Source organism: Suncus etruscus, chromosome 7 (genome assembly GCF_024139225.1).
Source record: "Suncus etruscus isolate mSunEtr1 chromosome 7, mSunEtr1.pri.cur, whole genome shotgun sequence".
In the NCBI taxonomy this organism is placed as follows: Eukaryota; Metazoa; Chordata; class Mammalia; order Eulipotyphla; family Soricidae; genus Suncus; species Suncus etruscus.
Genome location: NC_064854.1, coordinates 17,854,218 through 17,874,345, shown reverse-complemented (window position 1 = coordinate 17,874,345; position 20,128 = coordinate 17,854,218). Strand labels below are relative to the sequence as shown.

At 36.8% G+C, this 20,128-nt stretch overlaps 1 non-coding gene across 1 annotated transcript; it reads right to left on the bottom strand.

The window, feature by feature from the left end:
- Positions 1–2,577: 2,577 nt before the first annotated feature.
- LOC126014592 (U7 small nuclear RNA) lies at positions 2,578–2,639 on the bottom strand. Its single transcript, XR_007497614.1, has one exon. It is a non-coding gene; the product is annotated as a U7 small nuclear RNA (small nuclear RNA).
- Positions 2,640–20,128: the final 17,489 nt, after the last annotated feature.

The window sequence follows — 20,128 nt, the reverse complement described above, 5'->3', positions numbered from 1 at the left end:
GCATTGAATCCTATTTGCCAGGATTTTGTTGAGGATCTTTGCATCTGCATTCATCAGCGATATTGGTCTGTAATTTTCTTTTTTCATAGCATCTCTGTCTGGTTTAGGTATCAAGGTGATGTTGGCTTCATAAAAGCTATTTGGAAGTGTTTCCGTTTGTTCAATTTCATGAAAAAGTCTTGCCAGAATTGGTAGTAGTTCCTCTTGGAAAGTTTGAAAGAATTCATCTGGACCTGGGCTTTTGTTTTTGGGCAGACATTTGATTACCGTTTTAATTTCATCAATGGTGATGGGGATGTTTAGATATGCTACATCCTCTTTCTTCAACTGTGGAAGATTATAAGAGTCCAAGAATTTATCCATTTCTTCCAGGTTCTCATTTTTAGTGGCGTAGAGTTTTTCAAAGTAGTTTCTGATTACCCTTTGAATCTCTGCCATATCAGTAGTGATCTCTCTTTTTTCATTCCTAATATGAGTTATCAATTTTCTCTCTCTCTTTCTCTCTCTCTCTTTCTTTTTTAGTTTTGCCAGTGGACTATCAATCTTGTTTATTTTCTCAAAGAACCAACTTCTGCTTTCGTTGATCTTTCAGATTGTTTTTTGGGTTTCCATTTCATTGATTCCTGCTCTCAGCTTTGTTGTTTACTTTTGTCTCCCTATTTTTGGGTCCTTTTGTTGAGCACTTTCTAGTTCTATTAGCTGTATCATTAAGCTACTCAGGTAAGCCCCTTCTTCCTTCCTGATGTGTGCTTGCAAAGCTATAAATTTTCCTTTCAGTACTGTTTTTGCTGTGTCCCATAAGTTCTGATAGTTTGTGTCTTTATTGTCATTTGTTTCCAGGAACCTTTTGATTTCCTCCTTGATTTTATCTCGGACCCACTGGTTATTGAGTATGAGGCTGTTTAACTTCCAGGTGTTAAAGTTTTTCTTTTGTGTCCCTTTGGAATTCACAAATAATTTCAGAGCCTGTGGTCAGAGAAGGTAGCCTGCAAAATTTCTATCCTCTTGATATTATGGAGGTATGTTTTATGTGCCAGCACGTAGTCTATCCTGGAGAATGTCCCATGTACATTGGAGAAGAATGTGTATCCAGGTTTCTGGGGATGGAGTGTCCTAGATATATCCACTAGGCCTCTTTCTTCCATTTCTCTCCTCAGATCTAGTATATTCTTGTTGGGTTTCAGTCTGGTTGACCGATCCTTTGTTGACAAAGCCATGTTGAGGTCCCCCACAATTATTGTGTTGTTATTGATATTATTTTTCAGATTTGTCAACAATTGTATTAAATATTTTGCTGGCCCATCATTCAGTGCATATATGTTTAGGAGAGTTATTTCTTCCTGCTCTGCATACCCCTTGATTAATATAAACTATCCATCTTTGTCCCTTACAACCTTTCTGAGTATAAAGTTTGCATTATCTGATATTAGTATGGCCACTCCAGCTTTTTTATGGGTGTTGTTTGCTTGGATAATTTTTCTCCAGCCTTTTATTTTGAGTCTATGTTTGTTCTGACTATTCAGGTGCGTTTCTTGTAGGCAGCAGAAGGTTGGATTGAGTTTTTTGATCCATTTAGCCACTCTGTGTCTCTTGACTGGTGCATTTAGTTCATTGATGTTGAGAGAAAGAATTGTCCTGGGATTTAATGCCATCTTTATATTGAAATTTGGTGTTTCTTTTGGTTAATCTTGTGTTAAATTAGGTCTTTCATTTTTTCTCTTAAGACTGGTTTTGAGTCTGTAAAGTTTCTGAGCTTTTTTTTTTGTCTGTGAAACCATGTATTCTTTTGTCAAACTGGAAAGTGAGTTTTGCTGGGTACAGTATTCTAGGTGAAGCATTCATTTTATTCGGTCTTGTCACAGTATCCCACCACTGCTTTCTGGCCTTGAGTGTTTCTGGTGACAGTGTTTCTGGTATAAATCTCAAGGATGCTCCCTTGAATGTAATTTCCCTTTTTGATCTTGCTGTTTTCAGAATTCTGTCTCTATCTGTGGGATTCGTCATTGCGACTAGGATGTGTCTTGGGGTATTTTTTCTGGGGTCTCTTTTGGTTGGTACTCTTCGAGCATGCAGGATTTGATCACATATATTCTTTAGCTCTGGAAGTTTCTCATGATGTTCTTGACCATTGATTCTTCCTGGAAATTTTCTTCCTGGATCTCTGGGACTCCAATGATTCTTAAGTTGTTTCTGTTGAGCTTATCATAGACTTCTATTTTCATCTGTTCCCATTCTTTGACTAATTTTTCCATTGTTTGTTCATTTGCTAAGATTATAATTCCATTGTTTGTTCATTTGCTAAGATTATAATTTCTATTGACAATCATAAAATAGTATTTCCAATGATATTTACTATTTTATACTATTAATAATGTGTATTCAATCAGATGTTCAATAAGAAATATTTTCCTTGGATTTCTAAAATAAATAAACATAGACTTCATTTAAAGTATAATTTACTGGAGTTTTTGTGTTTTCTCTTTCCAAAACCTTTGGAATACTCCCAAAATGCAATTAGTGTGAGTTTGATACACAATAATGGTAGTGGACTTATAATTGGAAAATTTTCTTTTTTGGGGGGGTCTTCCAGTGGAGACCAGATGGCCTGCTGGACAAATTTTTAAAAAGCTGTAACACTATAATTGGAAAATTTTAAGGAAGAATTTTCTGTTCTTCTAAGAGAAGTGGTTAACACACAGACCTTTCTTCAGTGGATGTAATTTTCTTTCTTTTAATCTATGAATTTCTCACACATTATAAGTTCTTACTTAAGAGAGAGTTCTGTTATTTGGACTTCCTTCTTGCCTGCAATATAAGATTTCTCTCTTGCCCACGGCATGATGTGACTCATTAAAACTCAGTTTAAGTGTGCCAGAAAAATGGAATATTTTTTAAGACAAAAGCAATGATATCACTACCTTACTACATTTCTTCTCTAAAATCTTCTCTGTCTGATTTCTTCCCATTCTTGGTATTCAGGCTATGAAAAAGATATTATATACATTTTCTCTTTTACATTTATGCGTTCTCTGTTGCAAAGCATTTCTTTACACATCAATGAGACATATTCTGAAAATGGAACTCATTATACCCTTTCATCCTGTTGAATCACCATCTTTCACTCTGGGTAATCCTTCTCAGTACTTGTTTTTATATACCATTCATTATGCTTTCATAGATTCCAAGCTCAAGTTGTTTGCGGTGAAATAAATCATTGTTGAATGGTAAAAGAAAAGGTTTCATTCTTTATCCAATAAATACTTTATAAAAATAGAATATCAAATTTCTATGACAGGTTTTATTTTATAACTTTATGTTATTCACTTGCAAGACTTGAAAATAAAATGCTTTATGAACAATGAGCTATTATTTGTGTGTGTTAATATGATATCACATGATCTTATTTCCTGAGTAGCCTTAGGGTCGGTCACCCTTGAACACAGAGTCAGAAGTAACCTCTAAGGACCACTGGAGTGACCCAATCCTCCTTCCAACCACATAGCCTTAAAATTTTCTATAAAATTTTAGTTAGAGAAATAACTACATTTTGAACTGTCCTAATAAAAAAAAATGAGAATGTATGAGGGAAATGGAAAACCTGTTTAGAGTACAGGCGGGGGTCGGGTGGGGAGGAGGGAGATTTGGGACATTGGTGATGGGAATGTTGCACTGGTGATGGGTGGTGTTCTTTACATGACTGAAACCCAAACACAATCATGTATGTAATCAAGGTGTTTAAATAAAATATAAAAAATTGCTATAAAATAATTAATATGACTTGATTTTCTACAAATTATTATGGTGATACTAAATATTCTCACCTACATAACTGGTATGTTATAGATTGAATTGAAGAAATAACAAGTTCCAAAGCCTAAATGGAATATATGCAGAATGAGTTGTTGAAAAGTCAGTGTGACCTACAGATTTAGTACTATAAATCTCAGTCCAAAACAAAATTTGCTGTCCAAAATAGCTTTTAAACATTAATAAACATGTAAACTATGTCATAAAATTCATGCATCTATTTTAATTAGTTTTGCTAAGACTTTAATGTACACAGAGATTTTTTTTCAATCAGAGATCTTCCTAACTGTACCTCAAACAAAAATATGCATTTTGGAATGTGAAAAAAATTGTATAATGATATCAGAAATCTAAAGGAACTATAGTAAATACCCTGATTTAATAGAATGACTGAAGAAAATCAGAATGTCCACTTTGAAAAGCATCTAATCTTGGATATATGTGTTATATATTGAACCTATTGTCTATCACAGAGATTCCTGAGGACCTGGTTCTTTCAAAATGATGAATTTCCTAACCACAATTATTGAGAATTATTGTCATCAGGTCCATTCTCAAAGTTTTCAAAGCCCTCAAAATCATCCTTTTGATATGATATTTATAGTCAGTGCTCAAGCTTTGTAAATTTGAAGTTGAGAATAAAATACATTTATATGAAAAGTTTAGGTGGAATTTGGCTACACTAGTAGCTTCTTAATGAAAATTAGGTAAGCCAGGTGACTTTAGTTAATTATTACATATCCCCACTTCAGTTGGGACATAAGTTCTTCCTTGCTAGTTATTTTCTAACATAAGAAACACATGACTCTTTCCAGAGCCCAGAAGTGATATGAGTCCAAATTCGGTGCTGAAAGGAGCATTTCAAGATCTTACAATTTTCATTAGTGGAGACACTACTTGTTGACAGGTTAACAGGAATTAACTCAAAATCTAGATGATTATTTCACTAAAACTTATTCTTTCCAACATCTGTATTTTCCTCTCTGTGATCCAAAAACATAAACAATGTACATCATTATCTGTCCTTTACACGCACCAAAATAAGTGAACAGGTTTCTCAAAATAAGTCTAGTTTAAGACAGCAGTCCTTGACTTTCCTGCCTAAGTGAGAATTTCCTGTTGAGTGTTGGCAAAGTAGGTTTGAGCCAGCTTTCCTGTAATTAGTTTTCTTTGTGTGTGAATTTAATACTGATGTAAAGGTGTTGCTCATTTGACAGACCCAAGGTTTCATGTCTAACCATCCAACAGGAAAGGAAGAACACGACTTCCCAGAATTCCTCATTAATTAGCTTCAATCTTCAGTTGATGATACTCATCCACTCATCTCAAACTGCTAATTGTTATCAATTGAATGATTTTCAAAATGGAGTCAAAACCTAGGAACAATGTAACTCATTTTACATCGCTTGTTGAACATCTCCGTGACAAGAAATATTCCTATTTACAACTCAGGGCCAGATCTGAACTTCTATTGAAACAGAGGTCGCATTAGGGCATGCAAAGAACATTCAGCTTGAAACAGCAATGGCTTGATTCCTGTTCCATTGGCTGGTAGAGAAATTAAATAACTTCTGTTATATATTTGTTTCCTAATTGTCAAAATGCAGATGAAGTTAAGTCTAACATTAAAAAGTAGAAAGAAAGAAAAGAAATAAGGCACTAGTCAAAAACTAATGTTTGTGTAATGGAAAACTAGATATTTGAGAATTTCTGAGCTATCATACTAAAGTCCTTTGTACTCCACATTGATCTTTCAGAATCAAGAGGAATATTAAAACTGAAATATCTACATCTCTTTCATTGTCTCCATTTAGTTCATGTATGACTTGTATGATAAAAGTGACTGAGATATTTGAGAATATAGAGGGTTTTGGATGAGTGAACCTTGAGAGATGAGAATCTTGAGTGATAGGAAGAAAAGATCTCCAAGGCATGAAGCTATGTTACACAAATATCGTTTCAATCATGCCATTTCTACTAGAGTCTCAGTTCCACATTGACATTAAGTGAAATATTATCTTCAAATTTGGAATGTGTTCTGAGTTTCTGTCATTGTTGTTTTTCTCAAAAAAAACTTAAGTGAGAAATCTATGTAGTGTAGACATATGCGTCTGAAGTTAAGGAAGTCCTAACTAGATTGACAGCATTTTTCTATCAGTTAACTGCCTGTCCAAAACTTAAAATGGTTCTGGATAAACACATACCGATGCCTTTACTTTTATTATATTTTAATTCTTTAAAACTCAGAGAATTTCTTTTTTATCTTTATTCCTTTTTAAAGAAAAGATGGTGGATGCAAAGGAAAGGGACATCTATATCTAACTTCTGCAATCCCAAAGACTATTTCTATTCCAGCCTAGTCCAGTTGTAATGAAAATGATTTACTTATCTTTTATGCATGCTTCTCCTGCCCCACTAACTCAAATAAAGTTTGTATTTATTTTTCTGGAAATAACCAAAGTGGCCCTAGCTAAGCTCCAAATCTATTTTTCTATATGCAGTGGCTTTAAATTTCTGTCTGTACTTGGCCAGAGGAGATAACTGGAGTAAGCTCAACAATAACCGAATTTAAAAAAAAAAATGCAAGGGCAACAGACTGTCAAAAAAGTCAAATTATGATTTCCATTTGATGAATTACAAAACCCTTTGGTAGTGCTCTTAAGGCTTCTTGGCCTAGTATTTCTTATATTTTTAAATAATTACAATGAATTTTTTGTTTTACTCTGGCTTTAAGCAGAGAATGTACTGCTTATATGATTAAACGGGCATGCTGCATTGTTGGGAATTCTTTTCTTTTTCTTTTTTTTTTTTAATATCTTATTTTAAACGCCTTGATTACAAACATGGTTATGCTTGGGTGTCAGTCATGTAAAGAACATCCCCCTTCACCAGTGCAACATTCCCATCACCAATGTCCCAAATCTCCCTCCTACCCACCCCACCCCTGTTGGGAATTCTTGAGCTGATTCTTTGGGGATTAACATTTCTGAGAATTTAGTGTTTTACCCTTGTTTCAAGGCACAATAGTCTTTGGGTAGAAATGTAGATCTCAGACTCTCATCTGTGTTTAATGAAAAAATCTGATATGAATATTCATGATCAAATTGATCTTGTAAAGACATCTCCCATCACCATTTATTTTAGAAAAGTAACCTAAAATTATCTCTTCTTCTAAGAATTCAGTCATTTCTCTGAGCAGCAGTCAGAGTCAGCATTGTCAGAATTTCTCCCTTAAATAAATAATTTTCCTGAAGTCTATTTTGAATTGTTTTTTTGTTGTTGTTTTATTGTTCTTTTTTTTGAGTCATGCGACAGCGCTCAGAAATCACTCCTGGCTCTGCACTCAGAAATCAATCCTAGCAAGCCAGGGAGACCATATGGGATGCCAGGGATCAAACATAGGTCTACGACATACAAGAAAAATACCCTATCTGCTATGCTATCACTATGGACCTAAATTTTTTCAGGAATATTCATACTATTCTTTTTCTCATTAAAAAAAATGAAAATTTCTTCATCTATTCTTGTCATATTTTTAAAAAGTGACTACTTAATTATAAAATATAAAAATTATATAGCACATAAGTTATAATTATAACTTAAATATAAGTATATAAATAAACTAAACATAAATATATATATATGTGACAAAATGTTGTATATATTAAAACCACTGTTTTCAGAGTCCCAGTTATAACAAAAAGTATATAACATATATATGTGTGTCAAATAAACTTGTTTAGGAAATCATAGTCCAATAGGATCAGATTATTTATAAATATCATTAGTGTTACTTTAACTGAGTCACTGGGCCTTACATTTCTCATCATTGGGATCAGAATGCTATTCATTTGCTTACTCATTTGTTGTCCATGAGAGAACTAACCTCATTATGCCCCATTTATAGCTAGTTTGTCTAGGAAAATATAAATAAATACCATTGTTGAAATTTTCTAATATGAACTACCAATTTATTTTTAGGGTTGAAAAATTATTTTATATTATTTGGGGGTTCGTAGCACACAGAAATGAATTTATCTAAAAGATGTATATACATCCACAAAATGCCCCAAACAGTCAAAAAAAAACCTTGAGGAAAATTGAGATGAAGGAAATTTTTTTCTCTGATTTTAAATTGTACTATAAAGCTATAGAAATCAAAAATTGTGTGGTACTGAGATAAAGATGAACTCTTGAACAAATTCATAGAATTTTGTGTTAATGGTTTATTTGTAATTGTTTTGAGTACTATAATATTTTATAATAGAAAGTAGATAAAACTCCTACATGCTGACAGACAGTTGACACACAACATGGCAGGGGAGGGGAGTCATGTGGCAGAGGCCGAGGGTCAGATCAGGAGCTGTTGGATGGTCTGTTGAATGTTCTGTATTTGTGCTCAGCTATGAGCCCTCTTTAATGGTGACTAAGCAGGCGATGAAGGGCCAGGACAGAAAATCACCCACATTCCAGGACTCTTAAGGCTTCTCATCCTACAGTAATGGGAATAGGAAAACCAATTAAAGGGAGTGAAGAAATTTGAAGGGGGAGGCACCATTGAATGGGTGCTGGAGAAGTGAGAGAGATTGAGGTGGAAAGGACTGAGTGGTGGGACTGATTCAACCAGGGGTCTTCAAACTACGGCCCGCGGGCCACATATTGTATTTATTCCATTTTGTTTCTTCACTTCTAAATAAGATATATGCAGTGTGCATAGAAATTTGTTCATAATTTTTGTTTTTACTATAATCTGGCCCTCCAACAGTCTGAAAGACAGTGAACTGGCCCCTGTTTAAAAAGTTTGAGGACCCCTGATACAATCTTTGCAGAGAGGATGGGGAAGCAGGTGAGGGAATTATTCAAGAGTCACTGCACTGCACTAAAATGGAAAATTCAATGAAGTGTGAAAGTAGCCTGAATGTGAAAGTGGAACCATCAGGATTTGTCTTAATTCTGCATTTTTTCTTTATTGCTCCCTACCTCTGAGAAACCAAAAGTTGAACCTTACATTTACTTAAAGATTCATTTCATATTCATCAAAATGTGCCCATTTCCACTTCCAAGAACTCAACTTGGGCTGTTGTTTCTAGAGCTACTGAATGACTCAAGAAATTAAATCACATGGGGCTGGTGAGGTGGCGCTAGAGGTAAGTTATCTGCCTTGCAAGCGCTAGCCAAGGAAGGACTGCGGTTTGATCCCCCGGTGTCCCATATGGTCCCCCAAGCCAGGGGCAATTTCTGAGTGCTTAACCGGGAGTAACCCCTGAGCATCAAATGGGTGTGGCCTAAAAAAAAAAAACAAAAAAAAAAAATTAAATTACAAGAAAAGATCACAGGAGTACTTGGACTAAAGTGGATGGGCTAAAGAAGAAGCTCAGTAGGTAGGGCACTTAACTTGCACACAGTCAACCTGATTTAATACCCAACATCTCAGATTGTTGTCCCCCCAACACCTCAATCAGAAGAGATCTCTGAGCTCAAAAAAATAGTAAATTCTCACCCCAAAATGAACCAAAATAAAACCTGTGAAGCTTGCCTGCATTCAACCTAGTCTATGATAAATCATTTTTACCCTTTCTCTAGGATTTTCTTTTGTTGAATAGCATAACAGTGGAGATCAAGTAGTCCTATTTGCCTTTAATCAATTAATTTTGAATGCAGAATGGGCTGTTTTTTCACCACTATTCACATTGCTGCATTTTTCTCTCAATTCTTATAAAAATAGCCTTTGCATATTCACATGCTCCTGCTGGGCATCTCTGCAAGCTGGAGACATTTAAGAAAACTGAGAATAAGAAAAAAAATCATTCACTCTGCATTGCAAAGAAAGCTCCAGACTAGGGCATCGGTAGTGACTTCTGGGTACAAGGCCACCAAGATATTTCTTGAGTCACAGCTTGGGTGGGAAGGAGAATCAATGGCTGTGGGCACCTTCCCCAAGCCCACTGCTGACACACTATCACTCCGGAGGAACAAATTTAACAGGGATGGGCTCTTGGATATCTACACACTCAATAAATCCACTCATGGAGTTATCTGTGCCTTTATCTGGGCAGATGTCATTGGTGATGATAATGAGGATGATTATGATAAAGAGCATTTTCCAAGAGGAGGTCACACAGGGACTCAACATGCCAAAGATGAACCTTGAACTTCAAGAAATACATCAACAGGAGCTGGAGAGATAGCATGCCTTGCATGGAGAAGGACGGTGGTTCGAATCCCGGCATCCCATATGGTCCCCTAACCCTGCCAGGAGCGATTTCTGAGTGTAGAGCCAGAAATAACCCTTGAGCAATGCTGGGTGTGACCCAAAACAACAACAACAACAAAAGAAACACACAAACACACATTGCTCAAATATCTCCTTCATTCTCCACTGCAAGGAATCTCTACTTCAGTTTGGAGATGAAAATCAAGAATTTACAAAAACAAGAACTTACCAAGAACTTCTGGAGACCACAGTTGAGGGCAGGCTTTTACCCTTGAGGGCAGGCTTCTCAACAGGTGGGACATAGCATGCCTGGACCTGGGACTGGAATGCTGAGACAAAAGTCAAGAAGATTCTCATCCATGAACTCCACCAGCCTCCCATATGCTCATCCGCACTTCACCAACAATGGGTCTGTTACCCAGTAGTTCAGTGGGCTTCTGTCTCAATCTGCCTACTGCTAGTTTGAAGCTGTCTTACTCTACACAATGATCTGCTGGCTCAAAGGAGGGGAGCCCATCCAAGTCCACCTTCCTAGTCTCATTGAATGGCATTTCATCACTTCCTGTTCCTAAAATGTGGGCCGCTGACCACTTATTGAACACTGAGGTTTATTTCAAAGGTTCACTAGCAACTAGATACCCGATTAAAATCCAAAGCCTAAATTCTCTTCTGCCACCCAGATCTCACTTCTTGTTAGCTTCAACTCTCCTGGACAACGATAGCCTGGATGATATCCATTGGGTTCAGCTAGGGCCACAATGCAGCATCTAACCGAGCATTTTGCAGAATTGTCCTGTAAACCATCAACTTGCACAAAAAAAAAAGCCTCCTCTAAAAAAGCACCCCAAAAAAACCCTCTCCCCAAAACCCCAGCTAGGCACAAAAACGTCATTCACCCTCTTGACCAAATTCTGAATCTGTCTGTTAGATCTATTACCCAAAACAGAAAATCAAACTCTGAATAATAAAAAAGTTCATGGGCTTCTCTGTAATTTCCAGTCATTTGTTCTTGGCGTCCTGGAAGAAACTCATAGAGTCGTTTTTCTCTGAAAATCCACAGACAAGAGAGAAAATTTAGCCTCTCCATTTGCCACCAGACTGAGTTTTTTCCTCTCCCCTCCTGGAAGAAAATGTAAAGGCACCTTTCTGATTATTTCGGGGGAGGGGGGAAAAGAATTTCAATCCAGTCCATATGGAGCAGCTAGTGTTATAGAAAATGAATCCAGGCATCTGTTCTGGCCATGCCCAGAGCTGAACTATCCTGATAGGCCATGGGAAAAGATAGCATATTACTCTGGGTAAATGAGAAGCACACAGAAAATAAAATGGTTAAGGCTTGCTTGGAATTGAAAATTGTTGAGGGTTGAAGGCTTTCACATAGGGAGTTTATCGACAGCAGCAGAATCAGTGGTTTTATCAGCGCACCAGTCGGGACGGCAGAAAGGTACTTCCTGCTGATGAAATTCTATAGCGAGAGATTTGGGGCCAGATTTTAGACTCAGGAAGCCCTTGAAAACTTGTTTTCTGCTGTCATGCTGGAGAATTAATAGATTAGACATTAACCACTAAATTTTTGAGGTCTTTCCCCAAAAGCAGCATTTACTAAAGAAGAAGAAGAAGAAGAAGAAGAAGAAGAAGAAGAAGAAGAAGAAGAAGAAGAAGAAGAAGAAGAAGAAGAAGAAGAAGAAGAAGAAGAAGAAGAAGAAGAAGAAGAAGAAGAAGAAGAAGAAGAAGAAGAAGAAGAAGAAGAAAGAAGCAGCACCTGCCTGCCTGTGCTAATAAAATATGGAACATTTCATTTCACGTGAAAGTCATTGTCAACAGTGTGTACTAGAAGAGCGAGAGATTTTCTGACTGATCGAATTCTGTGTTTCAATTAAACATACATCTTTTCAATATTAGGAAAAGGCTCAGTGATTTGTAGGAAAAACTCATATGGAAGATAATGCTTTGCCTTTTGGCCTTAGGTGCACATAACTTGGAACTTTGCTGACTTCTTTATTACTGTTTAAACTGTGTTAGGATATTTTTTAAAGAAACAAGTGGCAAAGAATTTAGCAATGCAAAGCTATCTTATTTGGTCAATTTGATTCTTACATTTGGGTCTGTTTTTTATAAAAAGGATTTTATTACACAGCCAGTGAATATGTGTGGAACAACTATTGCATCTTGATATTTGAGAAAGAGAAGAAAGTTTCAGTAAAGAGTACAAAGTTTTACATACAAAATAATTAAGTTCTCTAATGCAATGTTCAATAATATGGTAGCTCTAGGTGATAATACTGGGGTGGGGAGTAAAAAGGTAGGAGTTAAGCAAAAAAAATCAAATGATCAGAGCAATTTTAAAGGAGTATATATAAATGTAGTGGTTTCTTCTTATAGCTACTGAATATTCATGTTATTTATGCTCAAGCTCTTGAAAAATGAAGTTTTTTACACTTCTCATAATTCAATCAATCTCAGGCCAGAGAAAACAGAAGCAAAGTAAGGGTCAGCACACATTTACATTAAGAGTCTCATGCCACAGGAATTCCTCCAGAGGTCAAGAAGTTTAGTGAGGACCATGTCAAAAGTCACTCTACAGAGACTTCTCATTTGACTTTCAACTCTAGATTCCCCCTGAAAAACATAATAATAATTGCATCCATTTCCCTATGCATGACTATGAATGTTGGGTGATTATTTAAACTCTCAATGCCATGGTTTCCTGGTCACTAAAATTGAAAAGAGAAACCAGAGCAGAAGACTAATAAAATTTATGAGAGGAATTAATGAGAGGGTGCATGTCTAGTACAGTACCTGCCACTTGGAAAGCACCCAATAAAACTTAGTTCAAGGGGTTAGGATGATCAGATTTTGCTTGAAATAAAAAGTTACCTTACCACAGTAAAGAATAGGTTATACACCAGACCTACTGTTGCTTAGAAAACAAATAGAAATTGTGCCTGAGATGAATATAATTTGTACCTAAAACAAACAGAAATTATACCTCTTTAATTTAAAATAACTCATATTGTTAACCTTGCAAGAGATGACCTCATGGATGGAAGGAAAATATTGCTAATGATATATTGGCATATATAGCCCTTATGAAGCATTAAGGTCACAATTTTTAACCACATTTGGAACCAGGGAGATGTGCAAAGGGCTAATGGGCATAATTTGCAAACAGGAATCCTGGACTTATAGACTAACACAACAAGGATCCACTGAGCAGAGTCAAAGATTAGAGCTTTTTCCTGCCTTTTTTCTTGCATAACTTTAATCAGCATCATAATAATACAATTAAATATTAAACAACAAAGAGAAATAAAAAGAAATAATGCTCCAGTTTTAAGGTTGAAGATAATGACACAAACTATTTTAAAGAGTGAGTTTTTCCACTCCTTTTTCCCCTGAAACAACTATTAGTACCTATGTGTTGCAAATCAGCCCCTGATGAGATTGACTGATGGAGGGATGGAGGATGAGGCCTTTCTCCTCCAGCTTGGACTACGCGTCTGTTACCATGTTCAGCCAGCGGTTCTGAGGTGAATGCAGCGGGAAGAAAGCCAACAGGCAGTCAGGCTTCCGAAGAAAACAGCTCTTTATTCCATGAAGAGGCCGAAGCCAAAAGGCCTAAGAATAGGCCCCAGGAAAAAAGCCCCCTCACCTTCCACAGACCCTTGCTTTTATGCCCCAGAATCATGTACCACCCAATGGTGGGATCAGATACCACCTATGGTGGGAGCAGAATCAGGTACCACCCTAGGGTGGGAGCAGAATGCCAGGTCACAACCTAGGGTAGGGTACAATCACCGATCAGGGTAGGGTCAGTAACATAATAATCCCATAAAAATGTTTACATACACAACACCTATGAAATCATAGTGAATGGAGTCAAAGAGATAATACAGTAGGTAGGGAGCTTGTCTTGTATAGACTCAACCAGGGTTCATTCCCCTGTATTCCATATGGTCCCCTGGACAATGTCAGAAGTGATCTCTGAGTGCAGAGTCAGGTAAAAGCCTTGACCACAATTCAACATGGCCCCAAGGTCCACCCCACCAAAAATCATCGTAATTTATTTAATGATTATTTCAAAATGAACAGAATAACAAAAGATTAAATACAAGGCAGATTTCTTTGATTGTCACCATTGCTTTGTGAGGGATTTTAAATATACACAACTTATCCAGAAATGTAATTAGGTAAGAAAAGTCTTAGAAAAAGAGTGTTGAACAAGTCTAATGATGAGCATCTTCAGAGCACTACAGAATCATAAATAAGGGGGTAACATCTTCCCTTGTCCTTGTTTGGGAGTCTCATTTCTCCTCTAGTAAGAGAACTGAATCTTCTATCTGACACACTTCTCCTAGGCCAGACATGCAAATACATGAGTGGCCTTTTAGAAAGCTTAGGGCAACCAATTTAACCAAGTTCCAGAGTTCGAATGTATTGCCAGAGAATGCACTTGAATAAAGGCATAAGTTTCCATGCAGCCTAGTTGATTCGCATATCAGCGTGAGATCTTTTATTTATAAAGATTCTCGGTTCCATGACCAAATCCTCATTCTTTTAAAAGCCATTTGACTTATGGCTGATATATGAGTCTTCTAAACAAATATTCAAACAGGGTTGATGATCCTTGTTTCTCACGTACACTAATGACATTCCCTGGAAAAATGCAGGACTCCTTCATGTAAGCGCCCATAGACAAATAATCTAACTCTTCTGCTAAGAATCAAGAACAGTCTTTCGGCATATTGCTCAAAGGCACAAGCAATATACTGGCATGAAGTTTTGCTTTTATTTCTCATACTGGACTGGGGATGGAGTCTTGTATTTCTCCAATTGCTTGTGACACTATGAGTTCCTGATACACAGACTACCTTGTGTGTAAGAATGCATTATACTAATTTTCATTTTGTAGCTCAGGAACATGTTAGATGTTAAGGGAAAACTTAACAAACAGCCCTGTCCTTAATGTTAAAAAAAAAAAAAAGTCTTTTCTCTACATGAAAGCAGCTGAATGTCACATTTGTAGAATTTTTTTTTTTTTTTGAGGCAGGGAACAGAAGCAGGAAGAAGTTATCTTTTCACTCTATTTTCCATCCTAAGTTCCCAATATAAGAGCTGGCCTTTGGCTCCATGACTAAATCTCTCCTAAATACCAAGGATACCTTTGTTGTCTCTGCCTGCTCATTGCAGAAAGGACACCTTCTTGGAAATAAAAATTCCCTCCAGCAAATGCATTCTTGCCTCTTTCAGGAGTAGAGTGCAGAGCAGACACCCTGCCTCATGCTGATGCCAGAAACAAAAAAAAATAAATAAAAAGCCTGGGAGCTTGTCCAAAGCCCAGGTTTTGGGCAGGAGCCTGTGTCCCTTGTTTAGATTGACTGACATTTTGGGGACAGTGCCATCATGCCCTCCTTTCTTCAGCTGAAGTGAGGATCTCTCTTTCTCTCACTCCCAGTAAAGGTGAAATCTATAATATTTCTACTTTACTTAGCAACCCCAACCCACAAGCGGATGTTAAAAAAAAAAAAAAAAAAATATATATATATATATATATATATATATATATATATATATATATATATATATACCATTTATTTCTAGGCACTCCAATTTTGGGGCCCCGAGAGGATCCGATTGTGTTCAATAAATTCATTATTGATACCAAGAACTCAAGAAAATAAAACGTTATTGTCTTACTGAATAGTCCATAAGCAAATTATTCATGCTGTTCTTTGGTTAGTTGCTTCTGGTCCACACCCAGCTATGTGCTGTGTGCTCAGGGATCACTCCAGCAATGCCAGGAATCTTATGGGGTGCTAGGGATGGAGCCGGGGCTGCCACATGCTAGGCAAGTGATTTACCCATTGTGCCATATTGCTCCAGTCTCTATGTAATGCTGTTTTTCTAAGGTGAGATGTACTGCTGATAGCTTGAAAAAGCATTCTGTATGTGGTTATTGTGGAATTGGCTGGAGGGTAGAACATTTGTATGTTCTTGAAGAATCCTTGATCATTTGGTTTGTGGCTGTCTTTTCTCTCTGCTTTGTGTTTTGTGAGTTTCTGTCCCTTTGCTTTTCAGATAATAGGATATGTACTTCCGATGTGTTCAAAAACCACTAATGGAATATATATCATCTATTTCCACTAAGATGAGAAATTCTCAATATGCTCAGACCGATGTAGAGAAGACGTGCTTTGTGTGAGCAACTTCACAAATAGTATGTGAATCTGACTCTAACTCTGAAATCACAAGATCATGTTGGCTTCCTGTGACTTAAATTTGCTCATGAAATAGACACGCTACCTGCTGCTTACAAAATCTCTGAATCCTTTTCAGACAGACAGTCTCATTCCCCGAAAGGACACATGAGGAATACGGAAGAAGGGAATTACAGTGAGTGACTGAACATTCCATTTTTCCCCCTCCTAGAAACAGCTGATTTCAGAAGGATCCAGTTTCTCTGCTGCGGCTGATGAGGTCACTATCACTCCAAGCAGCAAAGGTCGTTAAATTCCTTTTGATGGTTTTGTTGCTTTGGACACTCTCCAGTGGAGCAAGGAGAACATTGAATTTGATTTCTGGCCGATAAGCAAAGAAGGAACAACTTTGTAAATACTATGATTTAAAAACACATTTATTTACAGACATATGCTGTCAGATATTTGAGGTAAACATATACGCTTGTTTGGCACATTTGATGGGAGACAAGAAAGTGCGATAAATTCTGACCATTTCTAAATTTCAATTCAACGATTATGGTTTCTACATAACATCTGTTATGTAGCAAGATTTAGTTTCCTATTTCTAATAAGTGAGTGATTTCTTTCACTACTCTTGCACTGGGTCAGTCTCTAATAAATCAAAGACAAATATTTTTCCTCCTTAAGAGAGTTGTGATTTTAATTGGTGAAGCAATATTTCTAAGGAATTTGTGACTATTGGAAGCATCATTATTGTAAATCTGGATGAAATAAGAAATTAAATAGTGTACCAAAAATACCTAGATGTGAAAGAAAAAGAAATTGAACCCTCAGAATTATTTTGCTAATAGACAGCCCCATATTTATTCAAAATAATTGGAATGTGTCTTCTGAAGGTTTTAGCATCTAATAATATTTTAATATTTTCCCTTTCATACCCTTATGATTATTGATAGTGATGCATTGTTGAGGGATGCCATGCTTTATTGTGATATTCAAATTATTATTGTCCTTTCAAGGTGTCACCCACCTGCTGTAATGGGATCTTAACTATGCCCAAAATGTGGAGTGGGTCAGGGGATTGAGCTTAACACCTCAAGAGAGGTGCTCTCTTTCTCTCACTGAGCCCTATTTCTGGACTCCTGACATATTACAAAGAAAAAGTTCATGAAATATTTTTAAAAGTTTATAATTGCACGCTATTTACTTACTACTTGACAAGTATTGAGCAACCCTGTCTACTAGTCATATGAAAATTTAGCAGCAAAAGTCACTACCAAGTTGACTTGGCCACAACATTATTTCATTTCAATTTGTGAAACCTCATTTCCGATCTTAAATGATAAAAATGCACTAACTTGTATTAGTGTAAAAAGTTTTCAGAAAGAGGGTTCCAGGGAGATATTATCTGGACTAGGTTGCAGGCAGGCCTACCTGGGTTTGTTCTCTAGAATGACATGGGTTCAAAGAAGCATTAGGGATAGCCTTGGAGGTCCTAAGCATGATTGGGTGTGACCTGAAAAGTCCCTGAGCATTGCAGGGGTAATCTTTGTAGTCTCCTGCAACACAGAACCCAATTAACATCACATCCCAGTTTCTAGCTCTGAACTATCAACCTGATGGTTAAGTATTGCCAGTCCTGGCCCCTAAGCCATCTGAGTACCCTTCAAAAAAATTTTAAGAATAAAAAAATATAGTATGATAATAATATCTAGAGACAACAGAGATAAGGTCCAAGAGAACCACTCCGTGATAGGAATCTTGTCACAAATAGAGGAACAATGAATGCAGTTAGGGCAGAAAAGGTACCATTATGACAATGATGATTGAAAATGATCACTCTGGATAAGAACTGGTTGCTGAAAGGGAATAAAATGATATGCATGATATTCCTTCAGTAACAAGAGTGCAAACCACAGTGTCTAAAAGAAAAAAAAAGAAAAAAGAGAATGAGAGAGAGAGAGAGAGAGAGAGAGAGAGAGAGAGAGAGAGAGAGAAAGAGAAAAGTAAAATATCTGCCCAAAGGCAGGCAGGGAGGAGAGTGAGAGGGAAACTGGGGACATTAGTGGCAGGAAATGAGCACTGGTGAAAAGTGCTGTACATTGTATGACTGAAACTCAATCATGAGCAATTTTGTAGCCACGGTGTTTAAATAAAGGAATGAACAAAAACAGAAAATGAACGCTATATATGCAAGTCAATTTACTAAAATTGGACAAAAGGCTTCTTAAAAATTACGGAATTGAAACGATATAAAAATAGCATTTCTAACATCTGGATTTAACTGCAAGTTTTCTACCCTTGTCCACCATCCCCATTGTTAGAAATAAGACAATCAAGAAACATCAATCTTTTGGCATCAATCTTCTGACTTAAATAGCAGGGTCCTACTGTAAACTAGACTCGAGGTTAGATGCTTACAGTTTTCTTTGGTTTTGTTTTTGTTTTTGGGTCACACCCGGCAGCGTTCAGGGGTTACTCCTGGCTTCATGCTTAGAAAGTGCTCCTTGCAGGCTCGGGGGACCATATGGGATGCCGTGATTCGAACCAATTACCTTCTGCATGAAAGGCAAACTCCTTACCTCCATGCTATCTCTCGGGCCCCACAGTTTTCTTTATGTCAAAAGTAAATCATTGCCTCTTAAACACACAGAGATTTGTTTCTTTCCAGGTTTTAAGAGTAAGGAGAAATAGTCATAATGCTAATTCCCTTCTTTTAGGAAAAAAAGGTGATAGAGTGAGATCAAGGCATGTAGAAAAGAAGAACATCAGCGGATGATGTAAATGCTCAGTAAGTGAACCTTAGCCTATCTCAGCCAGTGGGTTGACCTCTTAAAACTCCTTCAATTTGGGGCTCTTTTATTTTATTTTTTTCTCAGCTGGAGTTAAGGGCTCTTGTAAATCACCTCTGTGCTAAAGTGCTTCCTTTATTGGAATGCATTTTTGGTCAGTGATGTTGGTTTCCCCCCCCCCCCCCGGACAATCTTGGGATATGCATAATTTATGACAACCTGAGAGAGAGACAGTGTCACTACGGTCAGCCTAGGCTTGGTTTGATATTTACAACGTAGATTCTTAACTAAATTTTGCAGGGTGTCTTCTGAACATTAGGAACATTTGAGTTCATTATGTAAGAACCATGAGGCGTTCACTTTTGACCCTGTGGAAATGCATGGAGCAGAGATCTGCAAGCAGCCCACTGAGGAAGAACCCCAAATATGTGCAGATTCTGATGCTTTCATGACTTATCAGAATCTTGGCTCACTTACAAGCAATCCTCATCTCTCCACTGATTCCCGGAGATTTGCTCATGAGCAAACGAGCAAACTGAATGAAGGAAGCCGTTTTTCAGGCTCATAAAGTTTCTTCAAAGTGAGCATTTTATGTCATTTCTTGCCAGGTGATCACAGGTACTTTTTTTCTACCTTTATCCTGGGTAGACATTTAAGTTGTGCCATTTCTCTAAGTTACTTTATTTTCCTAAATTAGGATCTTGGAAGGTGTGTGTGTGTGTGTGTGTGTGTGTGTGTGTGTGTGTGTGTTTGTGTGTGTTTTAAGCAAAGCAGTGCCCACATCTAAACGACCTAATGTATAAGTATATGGAGACTGAATGTCATTATATAATCATTTGTATCCACTATTTTTTTAAATACTTAGATTTGAGCTACACCAATGAAGTATGGTCTTTGTCAAATCTAATAACTCAGTAGCAAAGCTTGGTCACTATAACAAAATAAAGTTCTGCACTTATTTTCATGTATACTTTGTATACTTAGAGACTTCTAAATTTATATAAATATCTATGCTGGAACCAGTACTAAATAGTTCGATGTTTCTATTTCTTACCTTTTACAGCAAATCAAAGCTTTTAAAGGTATATAGTTTACTTTCAGTGAATGCTAAACAA